This window comes from Triturus cristatus, chromosome 5_2 (assembly GCF_964204655.1).
Source record: "Triturus cristatus chromosome 5_2, aTriCri1.1, whole genome shotgun sequence".
Classification (NCBI taxonomy): Eukaryota; Metazoa; Chordata; class Amphibia; order Caudata; family Salamandridae; genus Triturus; species Triturus cristatus.
The window spans coordinates 595,367,125-595,385,307 of NC_140588.1; positions in this window are offsets into that span (position 1 = coordinate 595,367,125).

Below are 18,183 nucleotides of genomic sequence, written 5' to 3' on the forward strand. Positions count from 1 at the left end.
ATTGAGGCCTGCCTGAGGTCTTTATGGTAAAGTAGGATATCCTCTTACCATGTCTGCTGTTTGCCTACAGGGAGGTACCCTAGAAGGGATTGGGCTTTAGACCATTTGAACTTTTTTTTGGGAACCCTGTTAGAGAACCCTTAAATGTGGTCAAGGAAGGCTGGGCAAAATCTCTCAGGAAATCTCCCCTGGATGTAGTGAGCTACATGCTGGCCTTCAGGTGCCAAATGGCTAAGTTGTGGAAGTTAGCTTCTAACAACCTAAAAGTTAGCCAAGATGTCATGAAGGAGTAGTATGACAAAAATTCTACCACTCTGGATTTGCAGCCTGGTCAGACAGCATCGGTAATGGAGCAAGTGAAGTCTAGAGCTCCCCAGGACTGTTGGACTGGCCCATATGATATGACTGAGAGAAAGGGGGAGACCATCTAACTTGTCGATCCCAAGACCCCCAGGCAACCCCACTGGGTAGTGTATGTAAATCGCCTCAAGCCCCACTTTGAGAGGTCTGAGGTCACCATGCTGCTGGTGACAGCTGACAAGGAGGAAGAAGAGAGTGAACCTCTCCCTGACCTATTAGCCTGCAAGGAAAAAAATGGGTCTTTTGAAGGAATAATAATTTCCCCCACTGTAATTCCTGAACAACAGAGAGAGTACCACCAGATGTGGGGGTAGTGCCCCTCTCTGCTATCCCTTATCCCTGGGACTACCCACCTGTGTACTCATGATGTGGACACAGGGGACAGCCTCCCTGTTAAGATAAAGTCTTCCAGGTTGTCAGATAAGGCGATGTCTTGCATTAGGGCTGAAGTGTCCAAAATGCTGGAGTTGGGGGCGGGGGGGGTGATAGAGCCTTCCAGCTGCCACTGGTGCAGTCCTGTGGTTCTGGTACCACAAGCTACCTCACCGGGCACCACACCTGAACTGAGGTTCTTGGTGGATTATAGAGGGCTAAGTTCTGTGACTAAGACTGATGCTCAGCCCATCCCCCATGCTGATGAGCTGGTTGATCGTTTAGGGGCTGTCCAGTATTTCAGTACTTTTGATCTTACATTAGAGCACTGGCAGATTGCCCTAACAGAGGGAGCAAAGAAGAGGTCATCCTTCTAAACTCCAGAGGGCCTTTTCCAGTTTAGAGTGATGTTCTTTGGATTAAAGTTCGCACTTGGAGTAGGCCTGGGCAGTGAACTCCGCTCCGTTTGTGGAGTTTGCTGAGGTTTCTGCACTCCACGCTCCGCAGAGCTCACGGAGTGCAATAAAACCCAGCTACGCACAGTGTAGCAGAGTTTTTTTCCTCACTAACGCTTGCAAACTGTAAGTTGGGGAGCACGAGCTGCCAATAGGGTAGAATTTCTACCTGAGCGGCAGGATGATCAGCGTGAACAGCAGTTTACATTGCACTCCTCCACTTGTGGAACTCCGCAGATTTTTTTTTTTCACTTCGTGAAGTTCCACATAGCTCAACTCCCCAAACTATGCCCAGGCCTGTTATGGAGGCCTTCTCTGCGGCTTATCTGGATCAAAATTAACCACCAGAAAACCAAAATTGTTATTTTAGGCCAGAAAAAGAGACAAAACACCACTGATAACTTAACAACCACTGACTAACTACCATGAACAAATATAAATATTTGGGATGTTGGCTAGATGACAGAGGAGGTCACCTATTACATTTAAACTCATTAAAACCAAAACTAGCTTCGTTAGCAATTTGCCTTTTGAACAATTTTTGAAAGCACTAAAGAAATTTACTTTGAATCATTGTTGAAAATAGTCTCTGCCATACTGTTTCCAACATTGCCATTTGGTTCAGAGGCCTTCCCCGGGAAATTAGGGGCCTTCATGAACAACTCACAGAGTGCAGTCTTTATAACTCTATTTAAATTACTGCATAACACCTTGTCTTCCCAGATTAGGATGGAATTTGCACTAAGGGACCAATAAATCAACCAGAAGGCCTGTATATTAAAGTAGCTGCACTCCGCATGGGTAGCAGAGCAAGGATTACTGAAAATTTTAATTTGGCTTTAAGTATCATGCACCATCCAACCAAACGTTTGGGCACATGCCCTCTCTGAAGCACTGGAGCTAACTGCCATGGTGGAACTTAAAACTACAGCATCCACAGTTTAAAACAGCTCTGAACAGAAAAGTAAAAATTAAATCCTTTGGATCTGATCACAGGGCATTCGCTACAAGGGAGCACGCTGCTCTGGTCCTTATCAGATATGATAGAAAAAGTCCCCAAAAATATATTATGGAACCTTTCTCACCATATTAAAAAATAAAATACCTGCATTTCCGGATGGACTTACTAACTCCATGGACAACTAAAACCAAGTCTAAAACATGTGGACTAAGTTGTCTATTTCAGGAATTGATAAACCTCCTCTACATATGCCCCACCCTCCTTTAGGATCGCAGAATACGTCTTTGGCATCTGTGGATTAAATGAGGTGTCACGGGCATTATCATCTGCCATCAGCCACTTATTGAATGATGCGCAGCCGCAAGTAATCTCCAAACGTATAAAATGTATGGACATTACAGATAAATTATTAAGAAGAAATCCATAACCTTAAAAGAAGCAGCTGCTTAGTTGCAAACTTCTTTAGAGCTAAAGATACATTTCACATAGCTATGAAATATGTGATACACATCTTATTTTACTCAAATCATCGATTTTTTTATTAATGCAGCCCGAACAAAAATAACTAGCTTTTACATGGTCTAATTCCAAAGATGTTATAATTTTTCTCTTAAATCATGTGGCCGTAATCTGAACAGTGCAATATAACTATGCGATGTCCATATTACTAAGTCATAAGCTGCTTATTGAAATGTATTTAAAATTATTCACATTTTCTGCATCGATTGAACCTGTATGATGATATTTTGATCTTTTTGACTAATCATCTACATTATACAGTAAAAAATGAGGCATCGATCACTCTTTTAACTCTACCTGGCACTTTGCACTCTAATGAACTTGATTGTCTAAATAAAGTATTTTTGATTTGATTTGATTAGATTTAGATGGCTGTCTTCAGTAGCAGCTGGAAGGACCACCTATTTTTCACCTCCAGGAAGTGCTTTAGGCACTGCAACAGGAAGGACAGACTACCAAGGCCAGTAAGTGTCAGATAGGGCAGAGTTCTGTGATGTACTTTGCACATCTGGCAGGAAGGCAGGCAGGGAGGCAGGGGGGAGGTGCAACTCCTTCAGGTAAAGATACAAACCATCATGGCCTAGCTGCCCCTATAACCAAGAATGAGGTCAGCACATTTTCAGGCTTCACTGGGTACTATAGGAGATTTGCTAAGGGCTATGGCACCATTGTGGCTCTCTTGACTGAGCTGACTTCCAAAAAAAGCCCAGGTATGTAAATTAGACAGTGGGATGCCAAGGTGCTCTTGATTCCCTAAAGCAGTCCATGTGCACAGCTCCTGTGTCAGGGCTCCTGACTTCTCCAAGGAGTTTAACGTACAGGTAGATGCCTCAGAGCATGGTATAGGGGCAGTACTATCTCAGCTTAATGAGGTGGGTCTAGACCAACCTGTATGTAGCCTTCATCTCTAGGAGGTTACTCCCCAAGGAACAAAGATAGAGTGTTAAAAAAAATAGAAATTTGTGCTATGGTTTGGGCACTGATAAAGCTTAGGCAATACTTATTTGGTACTCAATTCCTGATTCAGACTGACCACAGACCCCTCAGGTGGATCATGTAAATGAGGGATAAGAACCCAAACCTGTTGAGGTGGTTCAATTTTCCTACAGGGAATGACCTTCAGAGTGGAACATAGACCAGGGGTAGACCACTCAAATGCTGATCCAGGTTTTTCCGCCTTCGTAAAGAGAACTCCCTAGACATGGGGTAGCTCTCCCCACTTTCAGCTAGGGGGAGGGGACACATGTTAGACCTTTCAGCCTTAGGGTGGTCTTCGTTCAAACTTTTTGCTTTTTGCCTCCACGTTTTGCTGAAACATTGTGTTGGCTAAGGACTCTGAGCACTTTACTACTGCTTATCAATGCTAAAGTGCATGTCCTTATTCCCTAAATATGTGTGTAATTGGTGTATACCTAAGTTACCTATTTAATTTACTTGTAAATCTCTTGTGAGGTGGCATACCATGTACTTGGGCATGTAATTAAATGCTACTAGTGGGCTGCGCCACTCATTGTGCCACCAACAAAAGTTGCCTTTCAAACCTGTCTCAGGCCTGCCACTACAGTACCTGTGTATTCAGATTACTCCCACTTCAACTTCGCATTCAAAATTACTTGACAAGCCTAAAACTCCCCTTGTATTGCATGTAACTCACCACTAAGGCATCCCTAAGGGCTGGGTGCTATGTAAGTAGAAGGTAGGACATGCACTTTTATGTTTTGACAAGCAGCCTACCTCCCCATCACCTCCACCACGTAGGAACTGACAAGTTGCGAGGTGCCACACAGTGCCAATCAGTTGGGAGGGGAGGTCTGCCTGAAAAGCCAACTATCCATGTCCATCACCTTCATTGGACAAATTTTGACAACTTCTTAATCTTAGATTCCAGGTTCTGAATTCAGCAATGTTTTCTCCTCCCTTCTCCCACGAAATGTTCCATGTATCGAAACGCCTGCTTACTGTGCCATGTTCCTTCAGAATAAAAATCAGCATGCTGCCAGTGAAGGGGTCCATGTCTACAGCTGGGAACAACAGGACCAACTACCCAGGAAGGTCCAAAGGAGAGGGGTGTGTAGGGGGGAACAGGGAGTCCGCAAAGATCCATCACAGCTCTGCACAACATTAGAACTCAAGAATGTGTTCACCCTCTTATTAAGCCGAGCAGTCAGCCAACATCCCAGGTCTTGTACACACCATCTGAAGTAGGCAGTACGCACAATCTCAGTCACTACAATATCAGAAACACAGGGAGGCCACAGGACAGCTTTCCGACCACCTCCATTCTCTCCTGATTAAAGGGGATAGCCAAATCACATGAGACCTAGGGAAGCACCCAAAAGACTGAAATAAAGAAGCCAAAAAGGAAGTTTCAAGAAGTGGGGTGTAGTCAAGACACCAGGCGCCACTGGAAGGGTAACATTGCATGCTCCGTGCCAAGACTAGAGGGGTATACATGTGACCTCAGGGCACGTTGGGATTACCGCCAGCATTAATTTGCGACACGCCCCCTCTTATACATCGCCCCACGCATGTGTAGGTCAAAACCACCACCCACACTGATAGCACCTACCATATACACCTTGGAAAGAGGGTCAGGCAACAGCCATAGAATCTTAGCTACAATTGATGACACCCCAAGTTCACGAAATTACACTGTAAAAATGTTGCACCAACTTAACTACCAGCTAGGCACGCAGAGGGAGGTGGCCCGACAGCCCATGAAAATTAAAAGGTCCAACAACCTCTAACTATTAATGCATCCCATGAAAAATAATGCACTTTGCAAATAAGATACCCCAACTGAAGCCACCTTCCGGCGCCTCGCTAAAAATGGTGCAAATGAATGGGAAAAACCCTCAAAAGAAAAAGCAGAGTAACCCTGAAGCAAAATGAAGGTGCATGCAATAATGCACTGTTTTTTTTAACTAACAAAACAAACATAGATCTTATTCAACAGGTTGGCAATCGACCGTCTAAGTGCACCACTTGTTCAGGGGTCACATCAATACCCTGACAGGATCAATGGTATGCAAATGAAGGACTATGAACTGTACATTGAATTTTTGCCTCTAACCTTTTGACTAAAGACACTCCGAATTGCCAAAAGGTAACCTACACCTCCCCTACATCCAGTCCCAAGACCTGTATTATTCCATAAGTTATGTAAGGTTGCACTTCTATGTTCCCTCTGTTTGCTGTGGGTGTTTCCACATTCATTCATCATCAAAGCACCGCCTAGTCTGATGGAGTCTACCCCAAAGCTATCAGTGTGCTTGCATAGGGTCCCCCCCACATAACTTATAAACACACCGAACACAACAGTAGCATTCCACATGCAATACATAGCAGCCTCTTATACAGCATGTGGTATCAGCCCATGACCATTGAGGGCTCCCAGACAACAAATCGGTCATGCTACGTTAGTTCACTGATACAGCACGCAGTAGGTGCAGACAGGCTTTGCTTGTCCCAAGAAGTAGCCCCCAAAAAGCAAAATCCCTTCTCCTCCTATATCTATCTAATATTAGGGCAAAAATACATATCAACAGAGTAGAACCCCATAGAGTAGTAGTAAACCAGACCCATTATGAGACCAATCCCACAGTATTGCATCTGTTCACCGAGCCTAGCATCAATCAAACAAAGGTAGCTAGGAAGCGCAGGAGAGGCACCATGAGGGAGGATACTGTTTGGCCCCAATACTATCCGGAAAAGAGGTTATTGGAGGTAGCTAAACATCCACACCAATGCACATACATGTCTGCTCCTGCCTCCGTCTGTGGTCCCATGGTGTCCCTTTGCATTTCTCAGACAGTGAGTTGTATTGTAGGGTCATCCATCTCCATGATACAAGGAGAAACGCATCTTGTAGGGAAGGGTTAAACAACAGCGTAGATACCCCATTTCAGGTAATCTGGGACACTCAGGTGATTGGTAGGTTAGAAGGGAAGGGGCAACCCTTAATTGTACAGAAGCTTGCACTGTATTTCATGTGTTTCTGTGGTACAGTGCTGCAAATTCCAGACATACAACGGGGCACATCCAAGTTGATGGATACCTACTGGCAGTGTGGTGAGTTTGCTTATACTCAGCTCATCCCCGGACGGCGTGGCCTCTGCTCCCTCATCACCATACACATCTTGACCTTGGTCATTCCTGGAGAAGGTCTGTCAGAGTTGCACTGACACCCACTAAAGTAGATGGCTCTGTGGCATCAAGCCTGAGAAAAAAGAACTTCTGAATATTTTGGCTGGGCTCAGTACAAGGACATTCCAGATGAATTCCGGTTGTTTTCTGACACACAAATAAACAAAGGGGGGTCCATACCCTTCTTCACATTGCACACAAAAGCGAACGCCTGCTGGTTACCGATGACCAGGTGGGAGCGTCTCAAGATGATGAACAACACTGAGCTCAGCCTTAAAGGAAGAACTGAGAGTCATCCGCCTCATGGTGAGGCAACATCGATATGTGTTGGATTTAATGACTGCAATGGAGGGGGTGGTGTGTGCCGAGCTCCGTGTGTCCTGCTGCATGTTTATCCCAGGTAATGATCTAGATAACAGAACTCTGACTCTTGCCATCCAAGCACTACACCGATAACAAAGAGACATGCGTGAGGAGGGGGGTACCGCTGATCAGGCATGGTATCTAAAATGGTTTGCCTGGCTCCCTCTGTGGCAGATCAGACTATGCACATCACTACTGCCCGTTCTCATAGTTTTACTGTTCTTGTGTGGTTTCCTACAGTTGGGGATTTTCTTGCTGTAAACACGCAGTTTTCAAATTACGTAAAATGCAAGTAACTAGGAAAATAGTATTAGTCAAAGCTGAGAACAGCATGTCCCCAATAATGTGACTGTAATGAAGTATAGGTTGGATAATGTAGTTGAAAATTCAACAAGATGGGGGAATGTTGGTGTTGATAAAAACAATGCCAATTCTTGTAATCGTACACTCGCACACACAAAAGAACTAGCATCACTATTATCAAATTCACCCATCATGAACTCTCTATCAACCCTGATTCAGTAATACGTGATCAGGCAGGCTCTGAAACCTAGACCCGCGGTAATGGATTGACAGGTTACAGGTGGGGTAGCACGTAGCCGGCAGACAAAGTGCAAACAGGAAACTCAGGTCAATTCCCCAAACAAGCAAAGCAACACCGTAATGGTCCAGGGAAATTGGCCCTAATAAAGCACACTTGGCCAGAGGGTGCACGCATTCCTAAAACACCGTAAAGTCAGATGCCACATAGACTTAGTAATATGCAGCCAATCAGTACACAGCACAGACAGTGTATGCAGTGATAATGCATCCCTCATGCTTGACATCTGGACATTGGCAACTGGTCCTCATTGTGTCCACGCAAGGTAGAGGCCCAACTGCATTTGTTATCAGGGACCTTTTATTTGCGATTCCACCAACAAAGCCTGCATTCTTTTGTTAAACATGGATCACCGAATGATCTTTTATGGCACCCAAAACTATATAAAAATCGCTCGGATTGATTGCACTTTGAGACAGTCCTAAGACCTGTTTCTCTAAGGTGTAGGTCGAAGTGTTTAATTCAAACAACAGTTCCTGTTTTGCCAAACTCCTCTTGTCTCTCATTTTTTCAGGATGAATTCATATTTGAGCAACAAAGGGTACTGATTAATCTTAATTAGTTGTAAAGTTGGATTTAACATTACAATTTTCGAAATGCCACTTTTAGAATGTGTACATTTGTCTCTGCACTTACTGCTCTGTGTGCCTGACAGCCTGTCTCCAATACATGTCTGGGGTGGGTGATAGTTCCACTTTGTGCATTCCCTCTAGACAGTCACAACACTTGAAGGATAGGTTTGTCTGAGTGCCCATCTAAATACATCTGCAGTGGCCTTGCCTGGGCAGGATGGAAGGGAGAGGCTAACACTTCACCTGAATAGGTAGTATCCTGTCCTCACACAAAGGGCTGATTTACCCCTCATCAATAGCATGGTAGGCATGAATGGGCTGAAAGGGGAACCTTTGCACTTCAGAAAGCTCCTTTGAAGTCCCACTCCATATCAAAGTTACTTTTGGGTATAAGTACTGGTTCTCTGACCCCCTAAGATCAGACACTTTCGGATCATGAACTGAACCTCTGTCAGCAGGAGCGCTGTGCTCCTTCAAGGACTCACCTGGACTGCTGATCTGGAAGGCCTGCTTTTCCGTGTGTTGCCCTGCTGCCTGCTGGTCTCTGACTCTGCTGAAGGAGAGCTGCACTCTACCTTCCCTCCAAGTGATCATGAGGGCTTGTTGTCTTGCCTCCTGTTGCTTTAGACTCAGGGATATCAAAGTCTCTATCCCTGCTCCTGTGCCTGGCTTACTGGAAGTGGCCCAGATACTTGCAACATGGATTTTGATGCATCTACTGTCTGTGTGTAACAGAACCGGCGCATCAACCTGGTTGTGGGAGTAAAATCGGCTCATGGCAGTGGAACCTCCAAGGATCGACGCAATGGAGATTGTATCACCGCCGCAGAAGCTGGGTGAGATTGCCGCATCCCCTCGATGGTGTGGCAGAGTCCGGTGCATCATCCTATGCTTTTCCACTCCGGCACCCCTCTTCGGAACTGACGCATCCCCTTCACTGCGTGAAAAAGATCGAAGCATCTCACTGCTTGAGACTGGAAAAGGTACTTTTTTACCGGGGCCTATGTGGGTCCTGTAGCCAGCCTGCACTTCCACCAGGTTGGCCCAAACTTTGACTTTGCCCTGGTCGAGCGCAACCTAAAGTAACCTGTTTGCACTACTTGCTTCTAATTGCTTTAATGCATTATTCTTGTAAAATGCAATCCCTCAACCCTTATACATTGGATTTTTGTCATTTTGGTCTTCTTTGTTTATTATATAATTATCTATTTTTATAAACCTGTGTGGCGTCTTTTTGTGGTATATTTGTTGTGTTATTTTGTGCGGGATCCATAAATACTTTACACATTGCCTCTTTAGATAAGCCTGACTGCTCTGTGCTTCAGTTCATTTCTTCTTCAGATTATGAATAAATATAAATCACACATTTTTTTTAGTAAAAGTGTAAAAAGATTATTTAGTAAAAGTGTAAAACGATAGAAAGAATTCTTAAATATATCAACTTAAATACCTTACCAATCAAGAACGATAAAGACTGGTAGATTTGTTATGAAAGCATGAAAGAGGTGAATAAGACCACCGAGTCTGAAAAGTAGTCCGCCACGTAAGTAGGAGTCCCAGCCAATATTGATTTGAAGTAATATAGTATAGCTACATGAAAGGATTTTGAGTTTAACAACTTAAAGAACCACAGTAAGGCAAGAGCTAGTGTCTCAAAAAAGGTATTTCTAAGAGATACATATACTCCTAGTAGAAGCATGAAAAAACATGCAGTAATGGAGACAGACAAGATTAATCAAGGTACCAGAGAAACAAATCAAACAGACCTATTAAACAAAGGGCTAGAGGCCAGACATACTTTTCAGTGGCAACCCCTATAATTCTCAAAATCAGAGCATCTGCTGCAGATGCTTTATTCTTTAAAAAATTTTTTTAAAGTTCTTCAGTTTTGAAATGCAAAAACAGGCCACCATCCCTGTCTTTGCAGCCAACTGGAGGGATTCCCAACTTGCAACCTGACTAATATATATCAACTAAGCATGTTGATCTACATTCCCCGCCAATTCTGTTTTTTTCAAACTGACCCATTAATACATAGGTTGGCTCACAAAATAAGATACCAGTCACAAAATGTAGATGTGAGAAGGTGCCTCTTTTTTCTGTGGACTGATGCTGCTATTTATTGACTCTGTGAACTGGGACACTGCTAATCAGTCCATAGTACATGTGGTCTGTCCCCTAAAACATGCCAACATGTTCTTACTCCTAATTGGCATCTTTAACTTTCCTATAAGGCCATAGTATATGGTGCCCTAAAATGCACCCATACTCTGCCATCCACTAGTGTGCTAAAACAAAAATGACTGCAGGCCTAGCACTGTAGCCTGAATGCTGTAGTTTTAAAACTACAGCCCACCGTTCACAATGACTGATTTTGACAAGAGAAAACATCCTATTTAAAAATAATTTGGTCACACCTATGTAGGCCTTGTAACTCATAAGGCATGCTATTTAAAAGTAGGACATGTAGACATTTAAAGTTAACATTTCCTTTGGAAACTAGCACCTAAATGCTGTTTTCACTGTAGGAGGTCCAGCTGGCCCATAGTGAAACACTGGTAGCAGTACTGAATATTAATTTTGCTTCCTCAGGCTAGGGACCAGCAGAAAAATGATTAAACCACTATTGTTGATATTTATTAAAAGTTCAACTTGATGCTGAAGTCACATTTTTGATACATTTTAAGGATTTGAACATTTTGAAAGTTGACTTTTCCATTCCTGAAGCTCCTGCAGGCTAATTTGCATTAGCTCTCCAACTATCAGCCAGCTGGTAAATAACTCTGAAGAGGTGTGAAAACAGCTCCCAGTTTGTGGGGTGTTTTTGTTCACATGGCAGGAAGACCATGTGCCAAGGAACTCCATTTTCTTCAAAGAGACCTCCCGTTTCATAAGCAGATGTCAGTAGGCACCTGAACAGGCCCGTCTATTGTACTACCTGTCAGACAGGCTCCATGTCTAGTGGGAGTAAGCTGCCTCGAAGAACTGGTTATGAATAATTACAGAGGAGGGGCTGCTTATTACCTTGGTCATAACTCTGGGTGGACACAGCCTCTGCACAAAGGGATAAGGGTTTCTCCATCTTGGATTTAGTGACTGAGGGGCGCTATGTAATTGTTTACAGTAGGGCACACATAAACTGCTGCAAAAGTGGGTAGTGTTACCCCAGGGATTTATCCTCTATTGGTTAGGGAGGGGCCAGAAGTTACCCCCACCCATAGGCTAGTGGCAGGCATAACTGTGGCACCTCAAGCTACCTTCTTCAGAACACTCTGGACCAGTGGAAGGACAGAAGAAGGACTGCATCTGCTATTTGAAACCTCGAGGAAACCTGAAGGGCTAAACCTCCATCCTCTTAAACCCAGGAAAAAGAAGTAGACTCCAAGGGTCAGTTAGCTGGCCTCCTGTGAGGCTACAGGGACACAGTAAGCTGCAAGCGGCCTTTGTTCTGACATGCCCAGCTGACCAGTACCAACTGGACATGACCTGGACTCTGCTGGTCGCCACTAATGGAGTGAGTCTTGACCCCAAGGGCTGTCTCTGAGGTCCTGGGACACTTGACAGAGTCTAACTAAATTCTATCATCTCTGAAAAGCTAGGATTTAGAAATGTGTTGCTCTCCAAGACCTCAAGAGGACTGAGGCAAACCTGCCAAGCCGATCCACTCAAGGCACAACTTCTCTGGGCTGAAAAACAGCTTTGCCCCACAAGATAAGAATTTGAGCAGGCAGGAACACATCAGCTCAGCCACCAAGGGAACAACATTTCAAATGAACATCCTAAGAAAAAGAACTCTTCCTCCCTCCTTATGAATTCAAGTCCGCTGTTCAAGCCTGAGGCGGTAATTATGATGGGGGACAGGCTTTAGTCTGTCTGCCATCGTCCCAGGGATTGGGACCTGCTGACTATAAGGTGGTGGTCCGGCAAGTGAAATTACAATGCGGTTGCCAGCAATGTTAAAAAGGCAGGTTTTGCTTTTTCCTGCACTATTGCGGTGCCTGCCACATGGTGCATGGGAAATGTAGGGGGGTACCATAGGTGCCCCCCAAGTGCAAAACAAAAGTGACCCTGCTCAGGGGGGCCCTCAATCGGCCTCCAAAGTCAATCCCCGCAAGCCTTTCCATGGCGGAGAACCGCCATAGAAAGGCTGGCGGGATGCAGCATCCCAATGTGGCAGATGGTGCCTGCTAGGCACTGCCACCATTCTAGGGATGCGGGCGGGTCTGACAGGCAATCATAACGATTGCCTCTGTCGGACCCATGGTGGACGGGCTTTCTGTCTACCATGCACACCGCCTGCCATCCTGATCTGTTGGGCGGAAAAAAGCCTTACAATGGCAGTGAACCTGCCACCGGCAACCTGCCAGTCGCTCGTTCACCGCCATCGTAATCAGGCCCTTAGTCATTTCCAGGTTGGAGTATGGTAGTGCACCCCTTTGCGGTCTACCTAGCTACAAGTTGGCTCTGCTTAGGGCCTCTCTGAACTTGGCAGCAAGGTTCATCACAGGAATCAAAAGAAGCAACCATATTTCTCCGGATTTGAAATCCCGAAATTAGCTTCTACATGAGGCCAGAGTAAAACAAAAAATTGTATGCGTGACTCACAAAGTCCTTCACTTCAACATCCCTCTGTACCTCATTCAAAAACTGAAACTATCTCTGGGTTGCAGATCCTCTAGGAGCTCCAGCACCTTGCTTCTGAAACCACAAACATTTCAAAGAAAGAAAACTTATAACAGTGCCTTCTCAGGTATTTCCCTGAGAATCTGGAACTCCCTACCTCCTGTATCCAGACTGAATCCATCAACAGCGTCTTTCAAAAAAGAAGTGAAAGGCCTACTGATTAATACTTTTCTGAGCTAGAAATGCACCAACTTCACCCTTTGGTGCATGTTATGATGCTTCCTCTTCACACATGTTTTTTTCTTTCTTTTTTGCCTCCTATATACGCCCTTGTCTATTGTCTTGTTGGCCTGGCTCTGTACGGTCTTCCTCTCCCAGCTTGGTGTTGCTGCATACTGTATCATTCCTGAACATGTTGTATTCAACACGCATGTTTTCGTTTGTCTATCTATGCTCTTGTATATCGACATACCGGCTTTGAAATTGTATTGGCCCTCCTCCATCAGGTCAGAGGTGTGCTCGCTTATATCTTGTAAGATCATGTTGTTGTTTTGCACTACTTGTCTCCCTCTCATTTGTTCCTGACTATTTGTAAAGCGCTCTGATGCCCTATATAAAACTCCATAAATAAATACATAAATTACAACTTCTCCGCATCAGTTAATCCAATTCAGTGGCAATATCGAGCAGGTGGAGCCCTCGTAGGGTACAGCTCACAGCTTTGTTTTGCTAGAGTATTCCATTCTCTGAAAAACAGACTAGGGACTTGATTTAGGGCCCAATTTGAAGAATGGTGGCCCGACCACCGGATCACCATTGCGGTAGTCGGGTTGCCACTAGACAAGCCAGCAGCATCCAGATGGCCGTATTACGACAACAACGCAGGGCTGCCGGTGTTGTGTTGGCGGTGCAAAGGCTGTGCCATGCTTCGGCTCATAAAGAGCCTGAAACTTATGCTGCAGCCGGGGCAACACAGCTTGTACAGTGTTGCACTGTGTTCCATGCAGCATGATGTGGATGGCACACAGTGCATGCATAACAGTTGCAGCAGAGGGAGGCACAACATGCACCCATGCATACATTCCAAGGCGATTTTGGATAACCGTAGATCTCATGAATACTATTTCTGTATCTACAACTGAAAACCCTCCAGCTGTACTAACAGCTAATGTATCTACTACAGTAGAAAGCTTTCTAATTTAGTGAGAACTTAGTATTACTCCAACAGATGGTATTAAAACACCAAAGATATATCCTACAATTACCCTTGCACTAGCATCTCTCTTAATTTTCTCATGTGACTCTGTAAAGGTTTCATCTAACTGTCCCACGTGATAGATTTTTGAAAAAAGTATTCCCATATAGCAGGCTCCATATCATCTCCCAGTTAATTTATAAAAGGCATTCCTGCCACAGATGTAATACACTGCAGGAAACACAGGATCACTCCACTCTGTCCTCAAGTTCTATAAATTTTGAAATTATTATGAAATTCACTAGTACCTACAAAATTCACATTAGTAATAGATTTTCTCATGAATATACAACATTTTCCTTTATGTTGCAACACTAGAGATAAAGCAGCTATATTTACCGCTATGTATGCTCTTCTTGATGTGATGCTCATGGTGGCACTTTAAAGTGTTTTTCAGATTTATTAAATATCTTTGTGTCTAATTTCTGCTGAGTCTATACATTTCTTTTCTACTTCTGTCAAGGCAGAGGTTAAGTTTTGTCAATTTGCATAAGCCACATCTAAAGGCAAGGGACCATTTTTATAAGGAAGCTACACAGCGCAGTGCCGCAACACTTTGGCTGCACTGCACTGCTTTACTTCCGAAGCAAAGGGATGCGTTATCCCTGAGCTCTCCCCTGCACTGGCGCACAATTGGCTGCCCTGCGCCAATGCAGGCACCCTTGCACCTTGGTGCAACGGTGCCAGTGTTGTGGTATGATTGTTTTTGTGCATGAAGGGACACCTCCCTGCACAAAAACAATCATGAGAGGTATTTTCCTCTTTCTATGTGCGCTGCAGAAAGCAGCATGCATTGAAAGAGGAAAAATAAGGAGAAATAAAAGTATTTCTCCTCGTTGCATGTCCTTATGCCCTCCCCGGGGGAGGCGTGAGATTCAGACTCATTCTTAGGTCTACAAAACGTTGTAAATCTGAGAATGCGGCAGAATCCCTGGGTACACCCACAGCAACACCCATGCAACATCCCTTTCACACAAAGTGCTGCGTGAAAAGTGGCCATATTTATTAGGACACGAAAAGCCATGCAGGGTGGCTTTACGTGTCCTTGTAAATATGGAGCACCACACTGTTCCGCCGGCATGTCACAAAAAGTGAATCAATGGCAGCACAAGGGGCTTGTAAAAATGCCCCAAGGTTGGTCTAAAGAAATATCCCATTGCTTCATCTTGTTTAGTTTCAGGATGAGGATTTAAGCATACTAACATGGGTGTTGCTGTAAAACCTCGACTATAGTTTGAATTATAGCACTGGAAATGGTTTTTCCCATAGAACAAGCGAGTTGGTACACTACAAGAAACTCCATATGTCAATGGAATAGGAGGTAGGTTTGACCCTCAGCAACTGATGTACTCAACTTCTTTCACACATAACAGTCTCTAGCATCCATAATGCCAACATATTCATTCAACAGTTTAATCCATACATTCAATGAATAATCACCTTTATTGATATCTAAGCGCAGTGTTTGATCATCTAGAGCAGCTAATCCCTTAATATCAGATGTAGAGGTTTAGGAATGCTATATGAGTTTAGAATCTCGTGCAGGCAAATAGTGAGGCAAATTCTGGAAAAGTAGTAAACTAATACCAATATAACAAAAACGAAAACTCCTGCATATATACATTTAAGTTTAGAAGAGATTGCAATGGCAGGCTCTCTGAGTTCTCAAGATCAGTTCATTTAGCTTTAGAAGTTTTGCAGCAAAAATTACTTGAGCAGTTCAGTTAACTTGGCGCACACAGCAAAGCACAGTTCCAAGGCCTCATTTAAAGTTTTAAGGTGCAATTTAATAGATGTGCAGTTCAAATTTACAAACATTTACTTCCAGGACAAATTGACTAAGTCTGTCTAGTGGAAAGGCTATTTCGAATTTCAGTTCAGCCACAAAGTTCAGTTCAAGGAGGTTCAGGTGGGCTCAAATTGCTCTAACAAAAGGTTTAAAACACTCTCTCCCAATCATTTCCTGCCAACTATGCCTATTAAAGAGGTGAGCATATTTGGCCTGGTAGTTTTGATCTTTTGATCTCCTTACTGATGGGCCTTCTTCATCACTGTCTCTCTGATCAGATTAGCCAGATCCTTCCGGAATTATGTGCAGAACTCGTCCATCTGTTAATAGGCTCCTTAGTCTTTCTTGTCGTCTGAGCCAACGGTGTCTGTGTACTATTCGATTTAAGCTTGCACTAGGCCCTTCGCTATGATCTGTATCTCAAATAGTCAACTCTACTGGCTGTGACCCTTCAGGACCGACAATAGTTGACTCTCTCGGACCCACTTCAGGCCAAGCGAATGCAGTTCCAGCTGCTTGCTGGTCCCTAACCTTCTCCTTCTGTCTCACTCTAACCACTGCACATCAGGAACAGGTGCGGTTATATCATCAAGGGGACATGGGACTCTGCAAGTATGGGTGGCATGTACCCATTTCGGGAGACCTCCACACTTCGTCGCAGTAGTGGATACGAAGATCACCTGGTAGGGCCCTCGCCAACGAAGTTCCACGCACCTTTTTCCTGCATGCTTCTTCGCCATTACCCAATCACTGGGACTAAGGTCATGGCACTGCTCCTGTTGTGATGCAGCTTTAGCCTCCTCAACCTGGTGAGTCACAGAACATACCACATCAGCCAATCCTTTGCAATAATCAAGTATCAAATCATTTGTGATGTTTATGAGCGCATTTGCAGGCATAGCTGGCTGTGACATTCCTTCTGGCTGGATATGTTTACACCCATCTTGAAAAAATACAAACGATTACCAGAATGTATCTCAGCCAATTACAAACGGGCATTTCTACAAAGTCTAACTGCATCCTGTTGAAGGGACCTTTTGATTTCCCTATGTAACTCATTAAACAGGAGTTTTCCTTCCAGTATTTTGTTGTTGTTGACACACTACACATTTTTGACACAAAGTTTCTGCAATCAATCTGAATCTTAGATTGAACCAAATCTGCCTAAAAGATGGATCATGGCGCCCCTCCCTACATCCTCAGGACCATGATAATGTCTAGCCATTTGCAACAGCAGGCTATCAGGTAACACAGGTCTACCATCAGTTGAAACCCAAATATTATTTTCCTCTCTTTTGATACATCCAGCACTTATCCAAACCTGTTGCTCAGCTTCAGGTACATCTTCCTGTAATCCTTTAAGATCCACCCAACTATCAACAGCAGTTAAAATCAGATTGCAATTTGTGACATCTGATCTTTCATTTATTGGAGTGCACTTCTTAAAGGTTACTTTTTCCACACCCAAATCTTTCTGTTCATATTTAATTAGTCGGCTATTGGTCAGTTGCTGTGTCCAAGTATGGGTTAGCAGCACTTCAACTGAATGGGGTACAAATAAATCCAAAACGTGACTCAAAACTATGCTTTCACACAGCTCCTGACTCACACATGTAGACACAAACACTTTCAAACATCCAGGCAATGTGGTGGCAAATGGATCAGGTGTGGCTGAAAAATAACCCACTGGTCTGCATGCACTGCTGTGCATTTGAGTTAACACTGAAAGAGCACAACCCTCTCTTTCACTGCAAAACAGTATGAAACATTTGTTGTAATCAGGCATTCCCAGATCTGGTACACGACAGAGACTTTCTCTCAGCTCTGTGAAAGCACACATGTAGTTGTCATCCCAGGGTACTGGATCAAACACATCTTTATTTGTCAACCTCTGAAGAGGTTTTGCTGTCAAAGAACATTTTTAAATCCATTGCTGGAAATAGCCAATCATTTCCAGGAACATATGGACTTCTTTCTGCGTCGTTGGCAGACGCTTGTTTAGAATCGTTGCGATTCTCTCTGGATGCAATTTCCCTGCTCCTTTTTCAATGTGATGCTCTAGATACAGGACTTCTTTTTTTACAGAATTGTTATTTATTTGGAGTCACTTTACGTTCATTCTCAGCTAAGTAGTTTAGTAAGGCAATAGTGTCATGTCTGCAAGCCG